Source organism: Cnephaeus nilssonii (genome assembly GCF_951640355.1).
Source record: "Cnephaeus nilssonii genome assembly, chromosome: 2".
NCBI classification, from domain to species: domain Eukaryota; kingdom Metazoa; phylum Chordata; class Mammalia; order Chiroptera; family Vespertilionidae; genus Cnephaeus; species Cnephaeus nilssonii.
The window spans coordinates 43752177-43775267 of NC_137073.1; the positions used below are offsets into that span (position 1 = coordinate 43752177).

Here is a 23091-nt window from a genome sequence, read left to right on the forward strand (position 1 = left end):
GCCAGACAAGGCAACTTGCCCTTTTTCATGTGCCTCTCACCTGGGAAACTGAGGGCAGGGGGAAACACTGGAAAGAGTCCCTCCTAGGCAAATAGGCTCAAAACCCCACCCATAACTCAGACCTCTTTCTTTACAAAACTAAAGCTTTAAGAAGTAGAGAAATGACAAAACCCCTCTAACCTCTAAGACACAGACAATGAAATCCTTCCTCTAGGACAGGGTAGGGGAAGGGGACAGAAAATTCTCATGGACACAGAATTCACAGATGCCTGCTATCAATTGGGGAGAGACCCAAGTCACAACCACCACTCAAAACATGCCACAGACACAGGCAGAGGCAGGGAATCAAATAAGTTTGTCAGAACCATCAGACCCAGATATAGGCCCTACCCCAAGTAAAGGAGAATAATTCTGAAGACAGGAAAACTGGGTGGAAGCATGTTAGATAGTTTTAAGGAAAGATTTCCTAGGGGCATTGGGGAGTCATGGAGTTAAAGCTGTCCATCAAAGGAATCTAGCATCTCCCATGACAAGCTTGCCTTAGGGTCTCTGTTCTGTTCAGTCACTGCGTGGAGGCAGTTTGTGTGCGGATGACCTTGACTCAAACGCTGGACTTCAGAGAACGGCAACTGGGCCCTCAGTCATTCCCACTCCTCCCAGTGATGGGCAACCTTTTAAGCTTGGTGTGTCAAACTTCGCCAAAAAACTGAGCATAACTCGGGTAGTGTGTCACTTTGAGGAAAAAACATTATTTCGCAAATGTTTCATCCTTGGCATGCGACCGCCTCAGCGGCTGCGTGTCATCAGAAATGGCTACGCGTGTCAGTGCTGACACGCGTGTCATAGGTTCGCCATCATAGTCAGAGATCTTGGAGGCCTTTCTCATGACTGTACTATTACGCATACTAGTATATGAAAATGGACAAGTTGTGAATTACATGACAAATAACTTACTTTTGTACAATTCATATATTTGTATTTGTAGGTTTGTTTGTTTTTTCCTTTTCTCTTAATCAGGCCTAAGTTTGTTCAACTGTGAAGTTGGCTCTTTGACACATGGTGGCAGGATTGGGCTCAAAATGAAAACATCACAACCAACTAGAAATTAGGGAGAATATAGATATTTTACTTCTTCCTCATGTCTGGTTCATGCTAATACCACCCGAGCTCAGCCTTCTATTTTAACTCTTCAATATATCTTAAATCCATTCACTTGTATTTTCATTTCTTTGATCCTAGTCTGAGGCACCATTACTTACCATCCAGGCCACCCAGTCACCTTGCTTCCTCTTTCATTTCTCTAGTCTCAGTGAACTTTTAAAAATAGATGTGTGTGCTCTTGCCACCCCCCCCTGCTCAGAACCTTTCAATGCCTGTTCACTTCTCCTGTGATAAAGATCAATTCTTAACATGGTCTCCAAGGTCCTGTATAGTCTTATTCAGTGCTGTGCTGGCGTTTAACAATGCTTCTTAGGTGTTCAAGGGGATCCTGATTTGAAGAGTTTGCCAGTTTTCAGAATGTAGCATCCAGGAGGGTCAATTTCACTGACTGTGAGGTTGGAAAGAAATGTTCAGTAACATCATTATGAAGTGTTTCCACCATGCCAACAGAATAGATATAAATAAGCTCAGGAGTACAAATACTAGTAAAATGTAGTGAAATAATTATAAATGATCAAGAATAATTATAAATAGTGCGGTGAAGGCCTGAGGAGGGGGTGGGAGCATGGTGGAAGGGGTCATGCGGGACGGACAACTGTAATTCTTTCAACAATAAAGATAAATTTTAAAAAGCATAATCAGAAAACCTGTATTTTCAATGTAATTTATTTAACAAGTTTATATACCTACCTTTGTTTTCAATAATGATCATTTAATAGATGGCTCACAAAATTTCTAAAAATATAACAATTGGGCCTATTTAGCCCATATAAGCCAGCAACATCCCTGTCTTTCACTCCTAAATAACTTCATACCCTTAACTCTGATGTTTCCCTTTTCCTTTCTGTTCTCTAACCTCTCTGGTCTTCTTTTAGACTCTCATTGTTGCCAGGCTGCTTCCTGCCACAGGACATTTGCAGATGCTAATTTTTCTTCTGAAATGTTGACCTCTCTTCTTTGTCTTATTAACTCCTATTCATTTTAAAAAGCTTAGTTTAATAGTCACTCATTAAGTAAATCTTCCCCATCCTACTGAAATTTCCTTATGGGTTGAGTTAATTTATTAAATATTCACAGGGAATCATATTTATTTGATTTTAAGCATTCAGATATATTTTTTTATTGTAGGTTTATAGTAGAATGAGTATTGGAATAATGTTTCCTCTCTAGACTATAATCTCAGTGAGATCAGGGATCTTGTTTGTTTTTATTATTGCATCCTAAAGGCCTAATGTAATGAATGGCACTCAACTGGGGTTCAACAAATACTTAAGTCAATGCCTTGAAGGTTATTGTCTTTTTTTATTTTTTAAACCTCACTGAGAACATGCTTGGTAGAAGAAAGGAGGGAGGGAAGGAAGGAGAGAAAGAGAGAGAAAGAAACACGTGCTCCAACCGGGGATTGAATCCCCAACCTGGGTATGTGGCCCAACCAGGAATTCAACCAGCAACCTTCGGGTGCACAGGATAACACTCAACCAACTGAGCTACTCTGGCTGGGTGAGGGTTATTTACTTAATTCAAGTGTGAGCAAAACAAATTCTCACCTTTTTTATTTTTAAAGGTGTTATTACTTTTAAAAAGTGCTCAGTTATTCCAGAATTTAAAAAAAGGGGGGGGGGGAGGTTTAGCCATAAAGTATTCAACAGAGTTAGTGATACACCCTCCAGCTCTAGCCTAGAGAGCACAGACATTAAAGTGGGAGGCCACTTAAAGAATGTGGCTCAGTGTTGGCTCATGGGTGCTGTGTACTATTTAATTTAGAGAGGTTATCTACACTAATCCTTTTATTGTATTAAATGTCTGCAGCAAAGAAGAGACAGCTGGTCTGCTATGGGGGAACTGAAGCTGATGTTTGGAGATGAGTAAGTACTGCTTTGGGTCCCTGATGGTTTGATAGTTCCTGGATAATTTGAGTCTGAGCATTGTTATTTCCTGAGTGCCTACAGAATGCCAACAGAATAAAAAACAAACGAAGTGCCACCCCTATAAAGCAAGAAATCTAGTCAGAGAGCCTGATATGCACTCATTAGATACTCAAATAACTCTAAAAGTGCAACTGGCCCAAGTGCTCCAAAGGAAAAATAGCAGATATTACAAGAGGAGCATAGAAAGGCCCCATCAAAAAAGCTGGTGAAGCACTCCTCAGGGATGAGTTGCAGTTAGCTGGCAGAAGAGAAGCTATTTTAGCAGTCCGCTCAGGGCAGAGCCTGTTAAAGGTCCTTCAAAGAAGACTCTTGGCTGAAGAGCCCAGGGAGAATGAGGTTAGAGAGTCAGGCAGTAGTGAGGCTGTGAGAGTCCTTGTTATTTTGTGACTAAAGTACCACATATTTTTAAAAATAGTTTCAGACGCAAGAGAAGCAGTATCCAAAGAGACTATGAAGTGGTATTTTTCAAAATTGAAGCATCATTTAATTAAAGAACACGAAAATATAAACAAACCCACACCCAGACATACGATAGTGAAAATATAAAACACTGAGAGTAATGATAAAAGTTTTACAACAATAAAAAAGGAACACTAAATATTTACACAGTAACAAAAATTAGGCTGACAGGTTTTCACACAAGCAATGGAAGCCTGAAGAAAATTTAGAAATGTGTTTCATACTGAAAAAAAGTAATTGCAATCATAATAGAGTTTAACTCTTCTATAAATGTGAAAATGAAATAGACATTGGCAGACAATAAAGACAGAGAGTATACTTCTTATAGTTCAGTGTTGAAGGTACTGGTAAGTGACAATTCAGAAAAGTGTAAAAAGCCAGAAGAAGGAACTGAAATACAAGAATCATAGGCGGGTGAACAAAGAAATTTTTAAATAAGTAAATAAAAATATACACAGATTAGAAGACAATAATATATTAATGACTAATTTGAAAGAGGGTTAGAAAAATGTGAAACTAAAATAGCAGGAAAATTCATGTCATATTGGAGAATAGTCAGAATTGAAGCATTTTTGTTGTGTGCACAAGAAATCAGTTTGTACCTGGTAGTGATTAACTTTAGAATTTATGCATGTGAAAAAATTTAGGACAACTACAGAAATAGTAGACAAACATATAAATTCCAAAATAATATACGGATTAAAGAGTGAGTAAAAAACTTGGCAAATCTAAAAAAGACAGATAATAGAGGAAAAAAGGATAGCAAATAGAAAAAGATTGCACAGGATAGTAGAAAAAATAACTTCAAATATACTAGTAATCATAAAAAGAATAGATTAAAACAATTTATTCAAAAAGAGAGACAGAAAGATTGAATTTAGTGATAAAAATCAGATATAGCAAATAAGTAACCAAATGAAATCTGATGCAGCTATATTAATACTTAACAACAACAAAAAAAAAACCTCAACATAAATCTTTCTTAATCAAAACAGTTTATATCAATACTGATTTAGGAGAAACAACGAATGAAACAAAATCAAGAGCTCATGTATACACACACACACACATATGCACACATACACATGGAAAAAAGCATTATAAAGAAGGAATTTCCCTAAGATGAACATCAAATTTCCTATAACCATGAAAATACACTCAATCATAGCAATCAAGGTGATACGAACTGAAGAAAAATGAGATAACATTCCATACTCAATAAAAATATGTCTGCTAACTCCAATTGTTGGAGATGATGTGGATACATGGAAACTTTGAACATTACCAGGGCAAATGTAAATTCAGTCAGTTGAGAAATTTTTTGACAGTGTCCGATAATTTGGATAAGCTACACACCCTATGGTATAGATCTTCTGGAATAGATCCTAGACTACTCTAAAGAAACTCTACCAGATGAGCAAGCATTGAGCCATTATCAACAAGACAAGCAATAACAAGTGTTGGAGAGATGGAAAAAAGGGAACCCTCATTCACTGTTGGTGGGAATGTAGACTGGTACAACCACTATGGAAAGCAGTCTGGTGATTCCGCAAAAAACTGAGAATATAATTACCATACAACCCAGAAATTCCTCTCCTGGGTATAGGCCAAAAACCTTGAAATCATGTATTTGCAAAGACATGTGCACCCCTATGTTCACTGAAGCATTATTCACAGTGGCCAAGACACGGAAACAACGAAAGTGTCCTGCAATAGAGGACTGGATAAAGGATAAAGATGTGGTACATATATACAATGGAATACTTCTTAGCCATAAGAAAGGATGAAATAGAGCCATTTGCAACAACATGGATGGACCTTGAGAACATTATACTAAGTGAAATAAGTCACTCAGAAAAAGCTAAGAACCATATTATTTCACTCATGTGTAGGATATAAAACTGGAACTCGTGAACAGATGTACAAGCATTGAGAAAGCACAAGGATATTCCTTGCAGGTGTTTGTTTGTTTTGCCATAGCAAAGAATTAGAAGCAACCTAAAAAATCTATTAGTAAGTGGTTGAGAAAGTAAATATAAAGTAGTTCTAGTGAAGTAACTTGAGCCATAGGTATCAGCAGGGATAAATATCAAAAACCTGATGCTGAATAAAAAAGTTAAAAAACATATTCAGTATGTACATTGTTCATTATAGAGGCACAGCTGGTTTAGTTTATACAATGTGAAAATAAATAATACACATCAATTTTAGGCAAGAAGGAAGAGGAATGGATGCTGGGAAGGATCAGCTATACAGCTGAAATATTTTATTTCTTTTATAACTTGATATAAAGTGTTGATGTTTGTTAAGTCTGGATTCTATTTGTTACATTTATTTATTTATTTTCTGTCATGTGTGAAATATTTTATAATTTTAACATGAAATAAATGTTTAATGTGTGTTAAAGTTAGAAAGAAAAATAAAAGAAGTGATTCTTACAGCTGCCATGTGGAGAACATACTGAAGGGTGCTGTAGTTTATTTAATCAAGTTAGACCTTAATTGCAGCCAAGAGAGAGATGAATAAATTAACCACACAAGAAATATACTGTATACTTATTATTACACTTCTATGTTTTGCTTAAACTATTTCCAAGTATCATATTGCAACAAAAGGAATCATAACCACAGGCATGATGAAATTACAGTAAAAACAAAATGAAAGTAGGACTATAGGGGCAGATTGCAGATATTTGGAGGTGAGAAGACAGCATGACATCAATCATAAGTTTAAGAGCATCCACACCTAAAAATATCACATGCAAAGGATAAATTTATATCTCCAACTTGAAATTCAGTTATCTGTCCAAGTAATTGGGACTACCCAGGTCTATTAATGGGAGTGAAACAGAGAGATTTAAATAAATGTGTTGTGTTTGATGATTTCGGGAGGTTTCTCTTAGCCTCACATACAAGTAAGCTTTGGTCAGATTGTGGAACAAATGAAAATAATGGTAAGTGTGATTTAGGAGTCAAATGAGCTCAAGGTTTTCACATCTGGGAGGATATCCCTAAATATTTTCATAAAAGCGAATCAGATTTGAAAGAAATTAAGTGATCATATGAACTAAATTATTTGTGGGAATACAAATTTCACTTTATATTATTGTTATAAATATTAAACTACCAAGATTAAACATAAAGCCACTATAGTGTTATCATCCGAGTAGAATTTAAGGTAGTCAAATTTACTTTAAATTAGAAAAAATTAGGAGGTCCTATGCTCTCACTGGGTTTTGTCCTTTTATTATTATAATTGCCTTAATATATTAGAATTGCCTATTTATGTGTGCTCAGAGCATGTAAGCATGTATTTCCACCTTGTGTCTATGGCAGAGAGCATAGTGATTGCACATGGTAGACATTCAATAAGCATGTGCTGAGTGATGGAACTGGGTAAATGTAGACTCTGAGAAAAAAGTCTCTTTTTGCTCTGCTTCCATTCCTCCCCAGCATTCTCAGCGTGGGTGGGATTGTCAAAGTCTTCAACCCCACCAATTCCACTTGGTCCAGAACCACAGTGGAATGGATTAGATAGTGGAAATGGAAGGCAGAAATAGAGTTGGTGAGATGGTGAACTCTCTTCCTATGTCATCTGACTCTTACCAAATCCTAGCTCCGCAGCTTGGCAATAAGAGACCTTCCAGTCATGCTCCAAATTAAGATAGTTTAAGTGTATATTTTTCTTTAAATATTTATCTGTATGGCTCCAGAGAAACCCTGCTTATCTTGCTTAATTAAATACCACATAATATATATGGTATATTTGAAAAAAAGAAAACCCTCTTTCAACTTCAGTGAATCTTTCTCTCGGGCCTCCTCAGTAATAATTCTCCACCAATGATTTTCACTTACAAACTTAATGAAATGAAAGGAACAATTTAACTCTAGCTTAAATCTGTATAAAGAAATTTATGAATTCTTCTAAGGTCTTTAATATTGATTTATGAAAACAAACACATTTTTAAATGTGTGGCAAGAGCAGCAAAACACTGGAAAGAGAAAGGAATGGAAGTCAAGAGAAAGAGAGGGGTAAAAACACTCCTCATCTATACCTATTAGACCATGCTCAGTGGCTGAACACAAATGCAGGCTGACCCAAGAGGTTTGCCCAACAGAAACATACAGGATAGCAACTGGTAGATCAGTCACATCCCTGCTGAGAGAGAAGCAGCAGGAAGTAGTGAAGTCACCTGTGGCTATTCCAACAGGAGGACAAGAAGGCAATTTCCCTCATATTCATAATCCACATCTTCATTTTTTAACATTATATCACATTGTAAAAATCTATATTTATCCATGCACCTGTATACCTATCTATCCATTTATTTATCTATATCTATGCCACTGATATAGTGAAAGGATTAAAGTGAGTAGTTCACTACATAGCTCACAGCTTTTGTGTTCCATTACTATATCACAGTATTTGTTACATACTGCATGGAATTAATATGTATGAGTAACTCCTGTAATTATCTTGTGAATGGTAGAATAACACTGAATTATACTTACATTAAAAACAGTTTAATAAGTGGAAGCATTTAAATTATTCCAGAATTTGGTTAGCTCTGCTTTGGCAATTAGTTTTTTTTTTTTTAATCTGTAAGTATAAAAGGACCAATATGTATTAACAGATCAATAATGAAGATGCCATTGTTAGTGAACTTTATGGTAACTCTATATAGTAACTTTATAGTAACACTAATTTATTTAGAGAGGTTTGAGAATGTAGTGAGGTATAAAACAACGCACAGTTATAAAAAAGAAGACAAATTAAGAAAACTAAGTCCTGACCGGTTTGGCTCAGTGGATAGAGCATCGGCCTGTGGACTGAAGAAAACTACTTGAAATATAAAATATAAATACTAAATTTAAAAATATTTTAAACAATCATAAAATATAAAATCTTGAAAATAGTTCTAATCATTAATTTGAAGAATTAAAGGAAAATTCAAGAACAAGTTAAAAGTTATGGAGAGCAGAAAAATCAATTCTGGAGCTTTAATGACTAAATAAAGGGTTCCAGAAAAAGAAAATAATAATGTGGGATGGCAAATTAAGGAAATAATAAAAGAAAAATTCCATAGCTTCAGACAGAAAGAGCCAATTGAGTACTAACCTGGATGAATGAAAAAGAAAACAAAAGCAATCATGTACCAAGCAACCATGGGGCACCAGGAAAGAAATGGAAATCAAATAATCATCGTACTTTCTTCAGGATGAAACATGATGAAAGATATTTTAACAGTAACTTCAAAGTTTTGGTGCAAAATGATTTCAGCCACTATTTTCTCTACTTGGCTAAATGAACAACCAATTGTAATGAAAAAGTAAAATATTTTTAGATGTTAATGAAAAGACTTCCTTTGCTTCTGGTATTCAAAAGTTAAGAATATACTGTGGTATAGATTTTAATAAAATCCAAGAAAGGAGGAACACACAGGGTCCAAGAAATATTATGACTAACACAGATGTCTGAAAACAAAGAAAATAATTTAAGGATGAAAACTACACCACAGTCCCTAAAAAGCAATTATTCTGAACTAAAACAGGAAATCAGAGGCTCCAAGAAAAAATAATAATGCACTGAAGTCAACAGGTCATATAACTGAAAAGTTGTCACACATTAGTGATATGAAGAAGTGAACTATTGCAGGGTGGATGATGACAATAATGGTGAGCAAGAAAAGGATCCATTTGAATCGAATTTCCTTTGGAGAAGTTCAAGCTTAGGAACATAGGCTTAAACTTACTTCTCTATATATTCATTAAACATTGTTTCATTGCACTTGTACTACTGAGATGCTGGTTATTAATGTTTCTTTTCAACATATGGGCAAAATAAAAAAAGACTAACTCTTCATCTTCCATAAGTGAGTCAAACAATATGGATTGAAGTTGTGTGTGTTTTTAAAAGTGCTTGAGCATATTATTTAGATAGTTGACTATCTGGAAAACAAAGACAAATAGTTAAAAGGGGTTTCTCTTGGGAACAGGCCTAGAAATAGGATGGAGATGATAAAGACAGTGGGTTTTACTTATACATCCATATGCAGAATTTGATTTGGAGACTGGGAAGCATGTGCATATATGAGCTTATAATAGTTAAAATCATATGCAAGAAAATCAAAGAAAAAGGGTGAATTAGACAAAATTTTCCTCCATGTAAACTGATAATTACCGTACAGTGTGATGTGTATAGTGGTAAAGGATGGGCAAGTATGGTAAATGAGATTGGTAAAGGAGAGCAGCAAAATGGGCTCCTTCCAAGGAGGTCAGTTGGTGGCATGGGACAGTGATAACTTCAAACCAGGTAATACCTGACAGATGTATGAATGATAAAATAAAACTTAAAATTTAAAGGAAAAGGTATTTCTTGGCAGAAGCCATAGCATGTGCAGTGGTATTAAAGAATAAGGTGGTTCAGGAATTCTATTATAATAAAAGGCTAATATGCAAATCGACCAAGCAGCAGAATGACCAGTCGCTATGACATGCACTGACCACCAGGGGGCAGACGCTCAATGCAGGAGTTGCCCCCTGGTAGTCAGTGCGCTGCTCAGCCGGAAGCCGGGCTCATGGCTGGCGAGCGCAGTGGCGGTCCTCTCCCACCTCAGAGGCAGTCAGACATCTCCTGAGGGCTCCCGGATTGCGAGAGGGTGCAGGCCAGGCTGAGGGACTCCCTGAGTGCATGAATTCTGTGCACTAGGCCTCTAGTAAGAGATAAGTGTGAAAAGACAGATAAAGGGCAGGCTGTGGGGGGCCCTATAAGCCATGTTAAAAACTTTAGAAACCTTAAACTATAATTTTAAAAATAAGCCCCCAAAAGGTTCAAATTTGTGACACTGTCACAAAAAAACAACAACAACAGATAGACACACATGTTTTAGTAGGTTCATTTATTTTTAAGTCTAGTTATTTATAGCCATAGCATGGATAGTATATAGATAGCACAGCTCTAAATATAAAATTCAACTATGGATATGATTTGTCAGAATGTTATTGGACCCCAGCAGCCTTGGAAAATTACACAAGTCTCAACAGTGTATGTTACTCGAAATACTAAATGTTCCAAACATTTTAAATCTATAATTTGCTAAACTAAGATGTTTAATTTTTTTTAAACTCTTAACACAATGCCATAACATTTCCTCATAGACCTGTAAGCATTTTTGAAGGAAGCAAAAATTCTTCAAATTAGTATACACAATTTCTATTTGTCACATACCCATATGCTTATTGTTCAGAACAAAGAAACAAAGCAATTAAGTAATAAGGGGAAAAGTGCTATAAAGCACAGTTTCGCTTCATATAGTTAAAATGTACTAAACATAATGATTGCTTCATCTAAGTCCCACATTTACTTGTCTATCAAGTTTCAGTGAGTGAGGTATTTGCTACTTCTCTTTCCCCTATGAGAAACATTACCCATAGATTCTAATGGTGGAAATAGCATAGCTAACTTTAATTTCTATTTTCATAAAGTGTCTTGTTATTATAACAGGAAACATGCTTCTACTGAGGCTACCTATAAAGTATGGAAAAGGAAACATCCTTCATCATAACTTGCTTTAACAGCTTAATAGATGTAAAAGGCTTATCTACTTGCATTTTGTGAGTCTACACTTCAAAATGATTCCATTATGTTAATGATGTTCAGGAGGAAGCTGTAACTCATGATCATGGAACTGTAAACTTTGACACCAGCTAATAGCTCGCAATCTCTGTATCTTTTTCACATTTGTAAAAGTACAAATGAAATAAACCTCAGGTTATATATTATATTCCCTATTGATGTTTAACTAGCTCAACAAAAATATTCTATAAGCATCATGAGTAAGCATGCAAGAATAAAACTCCTCTCCACCCAGTTCACTCTTTCTTCCATTTAATTCAGTCTCTGCATTACAGTCAGATTAAGCTTTCTTTAAATATATACATACTTTTATATATATATAAAAATACATGATTAAACCTGAATGTGGTAAGGACACAATGCTCCTAGGATCTGGGTCCTGCTTGCCACACTAGAAGGCTCTTGAGCCACTCATACCTATCACTTATAGTTTGGTGCAAGTTTATAAACTTTTGAGGTGATGAATTTGGGCTATAAATAAGCTATGTTCATGGAATTTCTAATTTCTTTCTGTCTTCCGATCTATACATATACACACATATCTTAAAAGTATAAGATACTTTCACTACTAACTGTTGGAGAAGGACATTAAAATCACATAGTAAAATAAACTTGCAAGATTATAAAGCATTTTATTTATCAATATCACTAAAGAAATATTGATATATATATTAAAATGACATTGACATATGTCTCTACTTTGTACATCTCAGATACTGAGCTAAATGTTTAATGAATAATGCAAAGGAAGAAGAATTTAGTGTATTAGACTATTAATTGTCAAGTTATCTTAGAATTTATGAAGAATATTAAATTACCTGCCAAAAATATCAGAAAAACTCTTATTGCTACTTTCCTTGATATCTTGGGCACATAATCTATAATGATAAAAGCATAATATGCTAATTAGACTGGATATCCTCCTGGATGACCTTCCAGATGAAGCCGGGGCTGCAAGGGAAGCCCGGACCCCGGGCGCCAGAGGGAAGCCGGTGCAGGCAGCTGGGGGAAGGAAGGCCTACTCTTGCATGAATTTCGTGCATTGAGCCTCTAGTGTAGAAATAATAGCCTTTATCAAAAATTCAAAATGATATCATGAGAAATACTGATATTGATAACACTGGTATTAGCATGTAGGACATTTGGATATAATTTTAATTTTGACTGTCACTAGTTATGTGATGTCAAAACTGGGTCTTTCCTTAGTGGCATTAGTTCTCTAATTTAAAGAAAAACAGAAGTAGAAAAAACAAGAATCTGTCTGTGGTATCTGTTATAAGTTCTACAGTATGAGTAGGTATAAAATGTTTTTGGAGAGGCAGGAACAATTAATTCTAACAGGGAGGAAGAAAAAATTCCAGCAAAGTCTTGGAAACAGGAAATCTATATATATAAAAGCCTAAGTGTCTGTTAGGACCAGACAACCAGAAGACCGGCCAGTAGCTATGACATGCACTGACCACCAGGGGGAAGACAATGCAGGAGCTGCCCCCTGGTGGTCAGTGTGCTCCCACAGCCAACCTCCTGTGGCTGGCCAACTTCCCAATCGGGGCAGCCAGCTAGTCTCCCGCAGTCCCTCCCGCCCAGCCGACCGGCCCCAATTGGTTCCAATTGATGGTCATGCTGAGGGACCCCACCCATGCACGAATTCATGCACTGGGCCTCTAGTATTTAATATGAACTTTGAAGGATCAGGTAGAAAATAGTGGAAAAGCACTCCAGGCATATGAAAATGCAAAATAAAAGAAGGAAGATTAGAAAAATGAATTGAGATTTCCCTAGTAGAAAGGCATCCAATATGGCAGACTGTAAGGGATGTGGCGTGTTTGTGTGCGTGCGTGTGTGCCTTTGAGTGTGTGTATGCATACATGCACATCTAGGGGAATGTTTAAGAAATGAAAGGGCAAGCTAGGAAAGATGTGTAAAGACAGAAATAGAAAGAGATGCAGGTGAAGAAGTGCTATAATACCTAAAGTTCTTCAATACCATGTTAAATATCATGAGTTTGGCCTTTACCTACAAGTAACACTCAAAGTTCAAACAGAAAAGTGATGTGAGCAACCACAACTTTACGGAATGTTGAGGAAGTGGAAACCATTGCCATAAAGCAAGTCATTAAAAATTATTATTTTCATAAGAAAGCTAGGGAAATCTGTGAAAAATTGCACAAATGGTTAGGTTATAGCACATTATTTTTGCATTAGTAAAAACATCTGGAAATCTCTAAAGCCCACCTTTAAATATCTTTCCCAGTTAGAAAAATACCTAGTCTAACTCAGTTATGATGAGAGTGTGCTTAGCATGAACACAGATGGGGACATTACCTTGGGCTAATAAATGGATGTAAGCAGCATGACATGCCTCTTGGTGCCTGAGTTCTAGCACTCACAATGGAGTAAGGGAGCTGCATTTTAAAGTATAACACCTTCATGTGTGATTTAATGAACCACAATGTATGAGATGAAAGAGGGGATTTAAAATTTGAAATCCTTTTAGAATTGTCTTCCCAAGCATCTGTCTTCATTGTCATATGGCTCCAGAGATATTTCATATAAATAAATTACACATAATTTGAAAAACAGTGAAAAGTTTCACCACAGGCAGTCAAGAGCAATTTAAATCTGATAGAACTTTGAAAATTGATCTTTCATAGCTCTCATTCTGCTGAAAAATCCCTGGAAGACTTCAACATGATTTTCTTTCTTTACAAAAACAGAGTATTCATAGCAAAATGTAGTCCCATCGTTTACATCAAATAAAACTGTTGGCAAAAGTACTATAAATATATATGTTCTATAAATGTTTTAGAATAAACAAAATGTGGAGTATTTTTCTAACACTTTTAAAATATTAAGGCAATGAACATATGAAAATTGTAAAACTTATCCCACCTGTGAATTTGCCTAATTGACTATTTTTTACTTTATAAAATGTGAAACATTGCCTACCCCACATACAATGTCAAATATGATATATTTTGCTTATAGTCAGGATAAGATTCTTGCATACTTTATACATTATAATGACACTTAAAAGTTTGTAATTATACCTGGTGCACGAAATTAGTGCACTGGAGGGATGTCCCTCAGCCCAGCCTGCACCCTCTCCAATCTGGGACCCCTTGGGGGATGTCCGACTGCCGGTTTAGGCCTGGTCCCTGAAGGATCGGGCCTAAACTGGCAGTCTGACATCCCTCTCACAATCCAGGACTGCTGGCTCTTAACTGCTCGCCTGCCTGCCTGCCTGATTGCCCCTAACCGCTCCCCTGTCAGCCTGGTTGATGCCTAACTGCTCCCCCAGCCTGGTCGCCCCCAACTGCCCTCCTCTGCCGGCCATCTTGTGGCGGCCATCTTGTGATGATGTGAGGGCGCGAGGGCGCAAGGATCACCTAGGCTTTTATTAGTGTGTGTGTGTGTATATATATACATATATATATATGTATATGTATATATATACACACACACACAGTATACACACATCAAAGCTCTCTAGTGGCCAAAATTATATATAATTCTACTGTACTAAATAATTATTGTTTAAAAAATTAATTAGCATACTTGTTATATCGTTAATATAAATTCCATATTTTTAAAAATATGTGTTCCTCTGTTCCTGAGGACTAATTTAATAAAAAGGTGAAATAATTGTGCTATTTAACTTAATATCATTAAGAAAGGAACTTTTAAAAATATGCCATATAATAAGATAAGAAACTTTGAGATAGTGTAAATAAAATGTTTTAAAATTTCAAAATTTAAATGTGGAGAATTATATATATGGATTTTAAAACACAATTTTCTTAGTTATAAACCAATAACTAGAAAATGATGAGTATTCTGAGTAATTTATAATAATAAGCCATTCATACAATTTACATAGAACTATAGATGTTTACAAAGTATTATGGCATTTTAAAATATACTACAAAGTAGTGTTGTTAAATTTAACGAGGGGAGGTGTATGTGTACATTGAAATAAAGAAGGGAAATATGGTGAATAGTAGAGGACATGATTGTCTGAAGGGAACACAGAAATAGGGTCTCATTTGTCCTTTTCAAAAGATTTCAAAAGAAGCTAGGAAGATTGATTTTTATGTGACATATATAGATTTTTTTTTCAAGCACTGGTGCATTTAAAAAAATAATAATGCAGGCCAAGCCAAATCTGTATGCAGATGTTACCCCCATGTGAGACCCCTGGCTTAATAGCTGCAATGTCATTATATGAATACACTAAAGTGAGTCTCTTTTTTGCACATTTAAAAAATATTTGGATAAACCTTTCTCAAAATTAAAGTACCTGAATTAGCCTTTCTGTAGCAAATAATTAACAAAAGGCATCCTACTCGCTGGAGAGACATTTTGTCTTTTAAAACATTTTTTCCAACCTTTCATGTAGGAAGATGTGCACATATAGTCTCTTTCCAGGCCTATGGCACGAACATGTTATGACAGGTAAGGATTTGTCTACTTCTTGATATGTTCACTACATTAATAGATATATCTATAAATATTTTTATTTTTTAAAAGTAAATCAATTTTACAACTTCAATATTTATTATTCATAAACAGAAATGATCTACAGTCCACCTCAGAATAGGCAGTAACACAAGGGTGTCAAAATGTTACTAAGGAACTTTCTATTATAAGCTACTTTTAAAGAATTACTTAGCAAAAAGTGCTGATTGCTGACAGTCAAAACCAGCAGATTAATAAACTAATTCTCTAAAATATATATGAAATATATATATGAAAGGCAAAAGTGTTTTTAGATAGGATAAAAGTGAAGTTTTAACACTGAAAAATCATAATATATAATCTTCTAATTAAAATTTTATATCTAATCTCATTTTCCTTAATGTCAAGTGTTTTGAACATCTACTTACTTAAGACAGAATGATGAGGGATAGTCTCTCTAGGAAACTCTGACAAAAGAGATGTTTCTGGGTAAGAAGAGCAAAAACAGTAGGAAGTGTGCACTGAATAAGAATGAAATGTCAACTTTTCAACTGTTTCAAATTTTTTAGCAGAATGTATCCATTACTTTTACTTATAAAGAGTGAGGTCACAGTAAGTTCAATACAGTAGAATCTCCTTCCTCAGCAACAAATAACAAATAGCAAAAACATTTAATAACAGAAACCAAAGTAGTGTTATCTATTGTCTTAAATTTGAAATACTCTCAGCCAAAGAAAAAGAGATGTTGTTCTTTGCAATTTAATACTTTTTAAAAATTTATGTTTTTCTTCATGTTTTTTAAATTTAAATAATTTTTTATTGTTGAAAGTATTACTTATGTCCCCCTTTTTTCCCCATTGACCCCCTTCAGTCCACTCCCCCCCACCCCGCCCCAGACCTTCAGCACCCTATTGTCTGTGTCCATAGGTTATGCATACATGCATACAAGGTCTTTGATTACCTCCCACCCACCCACCCTCCCCCGCTTTCCCTCTGAGATTCTGCACTCTGTTCCATGCTTCCATGTCTCTGGATGCATTATATTAGTTTCAGGTATACAACATAGTGATTCAACATTGATATACCTTACAAAGTGATCACCACAATAAGTCTAGTTACCATCTGTCACTGTACATAGTTATTACATTAATGACTTTATTTCTTGTGTTGCACATTACATCCTGGTGGCTTATTTTATAACTTCTTAATTCCCTTCCACTTCTTTGCCCATTCCAGAGATAGGGTTTTAACTCAACTTAATACAAATCTTTACACTGGCCTTCATGCCTCAGGATGGCTCTAGGAAAGGAACAAAAGTCCTCACATTTTCACACATATGTATGCCAAATATGAAAAAAACATGCAGGATTGCCTCAGAGAGGATGCTGCACTAGGTAAAGTAAATGAGGGGCTGAGTGACGGAGGCAGCTGTGCTGGGGCCTCGCTCACCTGTAGGAATAATACAACACAGAAAAACATTTCCCCATAAGCCCATGGTAAATCCTTGAGTGCAACAGCAGACTTAACTGGAACATTGACCTGTTCTACAATGGGAGAGGGTAATATCACGATTTCTCTCCATCCACACCCCTTCCCCATCTCCCCCAGGCCTTTGAGCTGTAGGACTGTGGCTAGAACATGAAACAGGCTCACCTTCATATTGCAGCTTGCCTGGAGGATAAGTCAGATTTGCACATGATGGGGACATGGTAAGGAAAAGTCACCACACTGCTTGAGGCCCAAGGGCAGTTCCAAGCAGAGCTGTTCAAGTTAAGCAACATGGCATGGTAACTATAAACACTATGTGGCAAGGGGGAAATGACAAGAAACGACAGGTGAAGAACTCAGTCCGGAAGAAATGAAAGAAAATTTTCCCTGAGTGTTTTGTACTATAGAAATACTTAATAAGATATATATATATATATATATATATATATATATATATATATATATATATATATATACTGTGTTGTATATATATATAATATATCATAAAATATAAGAGAGGGATTAAAGAACCAAAGAAACAAAATGAGTTCTAAAATACAATCATTACTAAGCTGATAAACACAAACAGAAAGGTAGAGAGTAGACATGATTGAAACTGAATGATTAAGATAGAGTGACGGCCTGATATAATCAGTGTGGCTGCAAAAGGGAAAAACCAGAGATTTCAGACAGGCATGCCCATAACATTTTCAGGGTCTGGGGTAAGAATAAAATACCATATATTGAAATATTAAATAGTCATAATTTCAAGCTATTAAAATATTTACAATGTTTACATTTTCTATCCTTCTACCTTAAAAAATACACTTTGATAAAAAGACCTGAAAGGTCAGGTTTAAATTCAGAATTTTTGGACAACTCAGCATTCCATGTCAGAGGCTGGCAGTGAAGGAGGACATGCTCAGGCCCACCACCCCTGTTTCCCACCCTGGTCTTTCTTTCACTCTGATGGGCCTCACATGTACATATGTAGATTCCCCAGCACATCTTTCCAAACTCTGTGAACCGTCTCTGCTCACAGTCAACCTTCGGTTAATCCTTGGGTGTAAGTATAACTGTACCAGTGGTCTGGTCTGTGCTCAGAAAGAAAGATCAGGCCAGGAAGCTACTACAACTCCTGGACATGTGTTTGGAGCTGATGGTTGGGGAATCCCGGGGTCTCAGGTACTGTCATATGATCTAGATGGGAAATACAGACTCCTGTGGACACAGCTGCTTTGCCCTACTTCTAGGCCAGTGGAGGGCAGGTTGGAGTGCTCTCCAGCACAGTTCCCAAGGCCAGGGTCTCTGGCTTAGGCCTAAAGGCAGTATTGATTTCAGACATTAGAGAGGAAATAATAGATACAGAGGAAATACCATATTGATATACATCATAAGAAATATTGGTTTTTCTGGTAAATAGACTCCATTAGTATGCAACAGAAAAATTAATGTATTGAAAAGATGAATTTCTCTGAAGGGAGGAAATAACTGATTTTGGCTATTTAAACTTCATAGTATACTCAAGTAAAATCTTTTGGTGAACAACTGCCACTAAGAAATACCCAGCATTTCAAGGATAGGCTTCCAGGCATAAAGTGCAGGTTAAGTTCCAGGAAGGAATCAATCTCTTTTCAGGATAAAACAAAATCTACCAGGGGGGCAGGTGGCAGAAGCCAAAGGGAAAATAAAGCCGTCCAGCGACTGCACAGGCCCCTCTGGACCTCTTGCATGGACTCTGGACAGGCCACTGCTAAAACAAAATGAAACAAAACAAAACAAAACAAAACAACCACACACACACACACACACACACACACACACACACACACACACACACACGCAACTTCCCGGGAGGAAAATCAGGCTGGTGGCACTTTCCCAGAGCAACCTCAAAGAGAGAAGCTGGGACAGCAATGTACCAAAGCTCTGAAGGAAAGAGAGTGACCAAGAATCCCCGGCCACGCTGCTGTACAAGTATTAAGACAACAGATACAACAATCCCAAATTTAAAATACCCCTAGAAGATAGGAAACACCAAAATTCACCAACCCCCAAAATGACAGGAAAACTGAGGTGACAAAATGTAATCCACATTCCAGGGTCAGGTGTACACATTCTGAAGGAGAAAATACATGCCAGAGCATTTTAAAAATTATTCTTCAAGCACAGAGACAGCGGACAGAAATTTCCAAGTGTCTAAGAACACACAGATCACAGAATCTCTTGAATACTTCTTTAAAAACAAACACATACACATAAAAAGAAAAGCAACAAAACTTATTTGACAATATACTTAACAGCAAGGGATCATATCCAACATTCACAATGATTTCAAATCCATTTTTTTGCTTTTGATATTTCATAACCATTCAACAATAAAATCATATCATATGTAAAATAAATTTGTAAATTATGCCATTTATGCAAGTTCTAAAAACACACACTGACTAATCTATATATATAAAAGGCTAAGTGACCAGCTGACCGGCCAGTAGGTATGACATGCACTGACCACCAGGGGGCAGACCTTAACTGCCAAGGGACAGCAACTTTGCAGAGTACCCTCTCTCACTCTGGAACCCCTCGGGGGATGTCAGAGAGCCGGTTTTGGCCTGATCCCTGCAATCAGGCCAAGGGACCCCACCTGCCAGAGGGACCCGGCTCACTCTGCAGACGCCCTTCGAGCCCTGGCACCACTCCAGGTGCGGCCGTCAGGGGAGGGACCGCGGGAGGTTGGCTCCAGGGTGTGTCCGGCCCATCTTGCCCAGTCTCACCCTGCCAGCCACCTTCTAATTAATTTCCTTTCAATGTGCATGAATCTGTGCACTGGGCCTCTAGTACTGCCATAAGCATCTATGAAGTAAAAGTTCAAAAGCACACAAAGGGAGGACGAGGTCTAGCAACACTGTTAAGGAGGAGGAGACTAGGTTGGGAACAAGAGACTCAGGGGTTTTGCTATATCTTTCTGGATTAAATAGGAAAAAGAAGTTCCTAGGCAAACAAGAATATTCATAAAATCTTGACCATTGGTCCTATGTGCTTATTATTTTCTGTACTTTTCTATATGCTTAAAAACATTCAGACATAAAATGTTTTAAGAGTGCAAAGCCTGAAGAATTTATTAGCTTGCTTTAGCATGTAGAAATTTTGAACATTTTAGTTGTGTAGCATGTGAAGTCATCAAAATGCACATTTTCTGTTAAGAAAACAAACAGAAAGAGCACTATGGCAAGCTTCCTTTGCAACAATGTCTGTCAATGAAAAGAAACTCGTTACAGAATATGCTGCCACTAACATATTATTTAAAATGTGTTGATAACAGCAAAAACTGTCCATAAGAAATATGGTTTCAAATTTAAAAATAACTGCAACATATATGTTTGGGGCCCAGAAGATAAAAAGTTGATATGTTTATTGTAAAAATGCTTATTTTGCCTAAAGTGGCAAATGTATTTATATTGTCCTTATGCTAGTTTCATAATTTTAGGATGCCTTAGTAATGAAGCACTCATCTGTTACCGAGCTCCACACTCAAGATTGCTGAGGAAGTATTCCAAGATATGAGTCAGAGCAACTTGACTTGAGAATATGTGTGGCAGATGCATGCAGTAAAAAGTACTACAGCTCTGAGCTGAAGGACATGCTACTGACCAGCCTCAAGGTGAAGGTGACCTGGTTATAAAATGTCATCTCTTTAACACCAAAAGATAGGTCCAATGGTCCTTTCCCAAACCTTTGTGACCTAAATTATACTTTCTTCTGCTCTCACTGTGTCTCTTTTAGACCCAAATGCCCAAAGAATAGAACAAACATCAAAATTCACCAGCCCAGAAGATGACAGGAAAAACTGTGATGAAAGTATTAGATCAATATTCAGGAGCAGCTCTACACATTCTGAAGAAAAATATATATTACCGGAGCATTTCCTTCAAATAGAAAGACAACTGGCAGAAATTCTCAATAATCTATGAAAACAAAGACTACAAGATCTCTTGAACACTGTGGTCAAAAAAGAAATAAAATGAAAATAAATATGGTCTTTGACAAACTCTACTTAGGCTCTAGAATCAAATGGGGTCACTTTTGAACTTCCCTTTTGTGGGGCCTGTTCTTATGATAATCGTGTGTGTCCTATTAATTCTTTGGAATTTTAAAAGTAAACTAAACTAACTTTTGAAACTCTAAAGGAACTATTCCCTCTCCAGAGAGAGAGAGAGAATGAGAGAGAACGAATCCATGTTCTTGAATCTAACCAGAGAGAGCAGAGTAAGAAATTGGAAAGAACTAGAATTTCTTTGAACTTTTAGATAAATAAGAGCCAGAAATTTTATTGCAGTATATATGCCTGGATTAAAAGAGGATCAAATATCAAACAATTTTGTCCTCTAATAATTGGAAAATAAGAGTAGATTTATAAGTAAAGTTGGGGCATCTTACTTGGCATTTTACTATTGGAGTCTTTATGAATTTTATATCCACATATTGGAGTTCCATATGCTTATGTATTACTGGAGTATCTTATTTTTATCAAATTACAAAGCTTCTGTTAGACAATGTAGCTTTAATGTTGCAAGGAAAAATATGCAAGAAAATTCTATAGTTAAAGCTGTATATAGATCAATGAAATTTAAATCACTAATATTTCATTTTCTGGTATGTGTCTACTAGGTAGAGCTTTCTGGTCACGAAAGATAATTAAGATCATTATTTCCAGGAGGTTATGAAAGATACAAAGGTTGGTACTGATATAGCAGCCTCATAAAGGTAGGAAGAGGATTGTCCTAATGAAATGAAAACTTCCTCCCATAAGGAACATTCAGACCCCTTAATAGTTACCGTTAATTCTTAATGGTTAAGTCCTATAGATAGAAGAACAAAAACAAAGGTTTAGGGGCAAACATCTAATGTTTCGGTCCTGTCGAGTCCTAGTTCTTCATGTCCTCAGTTCTGCCTCAGGGAATTCTATACAATAAAAGCTTAATATGCAAATTGACCAAACGGCAGAATGACTGGTCACTATGACATGCACTGACCCTCAATGCAGGAGCTGCCCCAGCCTGCAGGCCCCAGGCCAGCCAAGGCAGGTGCCTGCAGGAGCCCCCGATCACCCCGCCAGTTGCCCCGCAGAGGAAGGTGACTGGCGGCGGTGGCAGGGGGCGGGGCCGGCAAGTGGGCAGCAGCAGGCTGGCAAGGCGGGTGCCAGCAGGAGCCCCCTGGTCGCCCTGCTGGTCACCTGACAGATCGGCCCTGATTGCCATCCAGGCCTAGGGACCCTATCTGTGCACAAATTTCGTGCACCAGGCCTCTAGTTGGAATATAAAGGAGAAAAGCTCTTCCTTTCCCTTCCTCTTGTGAGTAAGCTGTATGCAGAGCACACATGTGTTCAGCCCCAAGTGCAGGAGAGCAGCCCCTGCTTCCATTGTGTGGGGTTCAGTGGGTAACCCTGGGATTAAGTACTTGGAATAATTCATGCCTTCAGACAGTGGTACACTGTTAATTGTTTAATAACTGGCTCTCCAGGGGAGAAAAAGGCCCTGATATATGCCATTTGCCAATTTCCATGGTGTAAATACTTCTACCAATGTGATGTCATAGAAAATGGAGTTGGGAAGGTGTATGAACAATCTCACAGTCCCTGTGAGCTGGCTGGGGCAGAACACTACACCTTAGTGTCTTTCTGCAAGCTGGCTTTCATCAGTAATTTAGGTGATATTTTAGCTTCAAGCTGTTTATGCTGAAGTTTAATTGCTCAATTGGTTTAAAACCTGAGTTGCCTAGAGGAATGCTAATCATTTGTCTCCCTCAAATAACATAATATATAGGCCATTTCTAATTTACCCTTACAGCTCTGTGAGCAATATAGTAACTGTACCCTACTATACACTTAACAAATGAAAATGCATGTGTAAGTTTGATTTTGTGATTGTGTAGCTGTTTGCATAGATAACTAGTTATTAATA

General features: G+C 36.9%; 1 protein-coding gene across 4 annotated transcripts in view; it reads right to left on the bottom strand.

Moving 5' to 3' along the window:
- PRR16 (proline rich 16) overlaps positions 1–23091 on the bottom strand; it is a 232040-nt gene that overhangs the window by 75687 nt on the left and 133262 nt on the right. The gene's annotated exons all lie outside the window — the stretch shown is intronic.